We start from the raw sequence: 5,891 nt of genomic DNA on the forward strand, positions 1-5,891 counted from the left end.
CAGGGCCAGCCGGCTGAGGATGACGTGGCTACCCTTGGGCACGCGGTAGCCCGCAACAATGGTGTCGGCAATTGCGACGTGCGGCACATTGAAGGGAGCGGCTGGGTGGAGGCGAAATGCCTCGCGTATGCATGCCTTGAGATAGTTGAGCTGCATGATGTCCGACTCTTGCACCAGTCGCTCGTGACCGACCACCTGATCCATCTCCTCCACCGCTTTGGCCAGCAATTCTGGGTTGTTCACCATCTCCGCCAGCGCCCACTCCACCGCGTTTGATGGGTTATCTATGGCCGCTAATATTATGTCCTGCATGTATTCCATGGAGATAAATGTAAGTTAATACAATTTATATATTTGCATAAAGATAGATTACATTGAACAATTGGAATTTGAAATACAGTTTAAGTTGAAATCACATCAAAATGGTAGAAAAATACAATAATGATAGGTTTAAACTATTAATTCATAATTTATTATTCTATTGTTTCCCTTTTCTAACACCTGCGAAATACAGTGTAAGATCTATTTAAGAGTGTGAGCTATTACCTTGTAGGACTATGAGGCAATTGGTCACTAAATTCAATCTAGGCCCTTGAACCATCTTAAAATTTCTCATTAATTAATATTTTGCTTACCTTGCACTGTGCTTTGACCTCATCGATGCTGAGCAACGGCTTGCCGTCACCGTCAGAGAGTGTGATGAGAACGTCAAGGAAGTCCTGGACCCCATCCTGCCTCTCGCCGTTGTTCCACTGCCTCCAACGCTCTTCAGTGACCATGTTGTGCAGTCTATCCACTTTTGTGTTGGCCTCCTTAATAATTTTCTCGTGGCCGTCCAGGTCTAGGCCAAGTAGACACGGGAGGTAGTCGCTGACACAGAACGAGAAGAGGAGCCCTAGGAGGGTGAAGGAAGCGTCCATGTGCTCCACCTCCATCGGCCCCGGCCCGCCGTCCGGCTGAGGCTCCCCGAAGTACCGTTGGCTGAAGACAAGCCGACGGATGACGTTGCCACAGTAGTGCCGCGTGACGTGCTTGACATTGACATTGGCTAGTCCCAACGTTGAAGATGACCCCCCGGCGGTGAGGTTGTAGATGTAGCGCGTCAAGTTGTCAGCTTCATCGGCGCGCTTGTCGTGGAGCCACTTGTGGCGGGAGGGGCAGATGATCTCAGAGGTGAGCACCTTGCGCATCTTCATCCATTGGTCACCGAATGGCGACAGCACAGCGTCCTTGTAACCGCAGCTGATGGCGTCAGAGGCGAAGGTGAGTGGGCGGGACAAGAAGTTCTTGTCCTGCTTCTTGAGTACCTCCCTTGCGATCTTGGGACATGTGATCGGGACGACGTGGACGCCGCCGAGGCGGAAGCAAGCGATGTCGGTGCCCATATCCTTCATCACGCGATGGATCCAACGGAATGCTGGTTTATTGAGCACCATCTCGGGCAGGCTACCCAGCAGTGGCCACGACCAGGGTCCGGCGGAAGTGGAAGCGGCACCGTCGCCGATGAGCACGTGCCACTACGGACCTTGCTCTTGGTCATGGCAAGGTGTATGAGCGTTATTATGATGAGAAGCTGGGACACAAAGCAGCAGCAAGCCAGCATTGTGGAGACTGCTGCTTGTTGAGTGCACACAGGCTTGCGAGATAGCTTGCCTTGTTATCGTTGCGTAAGGAAGCCAACTTTGCTTTACGTGTTGCTCTGCCCATGAGTGTGAGACCTCTCTTTATATGTTACCTCCGTCCCAAAAAATTGGCTTAGATTTATCAAGATACGAAGGTATCTACGTATCTAACATTAAAACATGTCTAGATATATTCCATATATGTGGATCGTTTACCACATGTATCACATGGTATTTCAAATCTATTTATCCTGATATACTATTAATAATAATTTTCTATCCAAATGTAATCAAAACAAAATAAAAAATCTTCTATTTGTAGATTGTCTTAAATTTATTTAGATACGAAGGATAATATTAATAATAATAATTGTCTATCCAAACATAATCAAAACAGAATATTTTTCTATTTATAGATTGTCTAGATGGCTGATACTAATAATAATAATTGTCTATCCAAACGTAATAAAAATAGAATAAAAAATCTTCTAATTGTAGATCGTCTTAGATTTATTTAGATACAAAGGATGATATTAATAATAAAAATTGTCTATCCAAACGTAATCAAAATAGAATAAAACATCTCCTATTTGTAGATTTTCGAGAGTACTTATCCGAAAACTAACCATAATTGTCTTTCCAAAAGTATTTCAGACTCCATGATGATAGACCATATAGGCAGCTTTTGGTTTGAAGAGATGGTTGGACCATGCATTCGGGACTCGATGAGATACTACATCATGCATGGGACATGCACGATGCATGGAACAGTGGGCTCACGGGCCTCCTCTGTAGCAGGTTAAAAGCAGGAGTAGGGTTTTACGCATCCTCGCGGCCCAAACCTGAATAAACGAACCGTGTGCTATCTGTTTGATCCGCTCTTCTGACGATCCCGCGCCCCGCAACCGTAGTAGGGATTCTTGTGATCCCCTAGGTGTCGTTCCCACCAACACTCCGTTTTTATTTACTCTGCATATTAGAGTTGACCGAAGTCGAACTTTTTAATGTTTGACCAAGTTTATAGAAAAGAATATAAATATTTACCATAACAAAATCTATATGATGTGGAAGTACATTCAACAATGAATCTAGTAGTATTGATTTGTTACTATATATGCCAATATTTTTGTCAATAAATTTGATCAAAGTTTACAAAGTTTGACTTTGACCAAAACTAATACGCGAACTAAATAAAAACGGAGGGAGTACTACACAAGGACCTAAAAACAGAGGCTACATCTGCAGCACATATGATCCTACAGTACTATACATGGACCTAAAACACATACTACATCTGCAGCACATATGGAAGAACGGCAGCTCGTATGAACATACATACGACCTACAGAAACTGCAGTATTTATGGATCCGAAACACACATACGACCTACAGAAATAATATGAGGAGGCCAGGTGAGAGGGAAGAATCACCTGCAATCAAATCAGCTGTACCGCCTCGAGACCACACACACCGAAAGCCAAGAGCACGAGCAGACCAAAATCAGAACGGATCTAGACAGATCCCTAAAGAACAACAAACCCTTAATCATCACACACACATCACAAAGGGGAAACAACCAAGGGAGCAAACAGAATCACCTCGGCCATCTCAGAAGCTCAACCGGTGCGCTCCCTCTCCGGTCGACCCGCAAGGCAACCCCAACGCCACGGCACCGTCCAAACTTCTAATCAAGCAGAGAAACAGGAAGACGGTAAGAAACGAGCGGAGTAGAAGAGATGAGCGTGAGATAGAGGAAAACCACCTGAAGAACGGCGTCGAACAGAGGAGGACGAGTGTCGGCCGTGGCTAGAGGAGGACGGGCGTCGGCTGCGGCGAGAGGAGACGAGATCCAGAGAGACAGAGAGAAGGGAAGACGGGGGGAGAATCTTCTGTATCTAAATAGCTAGCCCTCACTAATATATTTCTCTCAACATGTAAGCATGTCACCTTATCATTCAACATGCATAAAAAAATGTCCCACCTCAACATACAACTATGCATATTAAAAATTCACTTCAGCATGCAAACATGCATGCATGTAAAATTTCATTATATTATGGTATTACGTTTAATTTTTGTATACTTTCAAAAAATATTATTTCAAATATTTATGTTTCATATAACCAAAATCCCATTGAAATATTGCAAAATATTCACGCAACAAATGTGTGAGGCATCATCTAGTGAGAGGCAAGTCAGCCGCCCTCCCCCACCACATAGCCGCATGGGCCAACCACTGGCCACCACGCACACGGGCTCGACAGGAAAAGATGAAAACACCCTCGACGGGGGCGAGATATTTCGTGCGGTGGCACGGGATATTTACCGCCGTCCCACGCGCGACTGGACGCACAGACCACGCCCGCACACACGGTCGCTGACGGACACGGCACACACACAAAGGGCCCCGCACGCCAGCGAGCACGGGTCGAACAGACCGAGTGAGTGACGCCGCGAGCCAAACGAGCTAATCCATCGCTAGAGCGTCGGGTTTCGATCCGGTGGCCGAGATCGATCCGGAGCAAGGTCCAACGGCCAGAATAGCATCAAGGAAACGATCCGACGACCGAGAAGCTCTAAGCTCTGAGGAGCGCCTGTGAGACCTTGCTTTCTTCTATCTGGATGGGTAAAAGTTGGATATTACAGTTGAATGTTTTGATAAGAGCTCACTGCTTTTGATGCAGGTGCTACACTTTATATGTGTTATAGAACTCCCAAAGAAGCACATACTAAAAAGATAGACAAAGGATGCACGTGATATCCTACCGCCTCACCTGGCGCAGTACCACATAGCGACAATGCTTAATAGAACGCATTTAGTTACAAGCATTTCAATATGTTCTTGCATGCTATGGAGCTTGTGCGCATGGGCGACTATAGTGTCAGAACATACGAGCATCTGCTCACATTGTTCAAGAAATGTGCTACTGGAATGAAGCCATTTACACAGGTATGGGACAGGTGTGACGCCCCCGATTCAATCATACACTAATCATACATGCAAATGTGTACAACCAAGATCAGGGACTCACAGGAAGATATCACAACGCAACTCTACAAATAAAATAAGTCATACACGCATCATATTACAAGCCAGGGGCCTCGAGGGCTCGAATACAAGAGCTCGATCATAGACGAGTCAGCGGAAGAAACAATATCTGAGTACAGACATAAGTTAAACAAGTTTGCCTTAAGAAGGCAAGCGCAAACTGGGATACAGATCGAAAGATGTGCATGCCTCCTGCCTGGGATCCTCCTAAACTATTCCTGGTCGTCGTCAGCGGCTCGCACGTAGTAGTAGGCACCTCCCGAGTAGTAGCAGTCGTCATCGACAGTGGCGTCTGGCTCCTGGACTCCAACATCTGGTCGCAGCAATCGGGTATAGGAAGGGGGAAAAGGAGGAGCAAAGCAACCGTGAGTACTCATCCGAAGTACTCGCAAACAAGGAACTACACGTTGCAGCCCTACCTAGGCACAACAGAGAGGTTAGCATGCCGGTCTAAATCCTATGCACGTAGGTGTCTGGGCACATCACCCATTGCACACATGCATGTTGCGTGGGCGGCCGGAGAGCAAACCTAGCAACCTCCATTACAAAGGAAGTTGCGTTACGCGGTCCAATCCGGCGCGCGCCGCTCAGTCGCTGACATCACGAAGGCTTCGGCTGATACCACGACATCGAGTGCCCATAACAGTTCCCGCGTAGTTGGTTAGTGCGTATAGGCCAGTAGCCAGACTCAGATCAAATACCCAGATCTCGTTAAGCCTGTTATTTTGAAGTAACCGCGAACGCCGACCAGGGACAGGCCTACCTCTCTCCTAGGTGGTCTCCAGCTGCCCTGTCGCTCCGCCACAAAGTAACAGTCGGGGGCCGTCGGGAACCCAGGCCCACCACTACCTGGGTGGAACCACCTACCCCTTCAGCCCCCAACATCGGAATCAATTGCGGGTACTCAACGAGCCGACCCGACTTTAGTCACGACATGTAATATGTATAAAGTATATAGCATATAGCCGTGATCACCTCCCGAGTGATCACGACCCGATAGTATAGCATGGCAGACAGACAAGAATATAGGCCCAAAATCTTGAACTGAATAAGCTGCCACGGTCTGAACTGATAACCAGTGGAATACCGTGAAGTGAAACAATCCTGGACATGTAGAGAGTTGCAAGCTGACTAGCAGTGATTTTTTCTTTGACCGCCAGAAAATGTGCAACTTTAGACAGCCGGTCAATGATGACAAGAATAGCATCATTACCTTTCTG

At 46.8% G+C, this 5,891-nt stretch overlaps 1 pseudogene; it reads right to left on the bottom strand.

Annotated features, from left to right (window-relative positions):
- LOC125519138 overlaps nucleotides 1-1,649 on the bottom strand; it is a 9,456-nt pseudogene extending 7,807 nt beyond the window's left edge.
- Nucleotides 1,650-5,891: the final 4,242 nt, after the last annotated feature.

The sequence above is a fragment of the Triticum urartu genome, chromosome 7 (assembly GCF_003073215.2).
Source record: "Triticum urartu cultivar G1812 chromosome 7, Tu2.1, whole genome shotgun sequence".
Taxonomy (NCBI): Eukaryota; Viridiplantae; Streptophyta; class Magnoliopsida; order Poales; family Poaceae; genus Triticum; species Triticum urartu.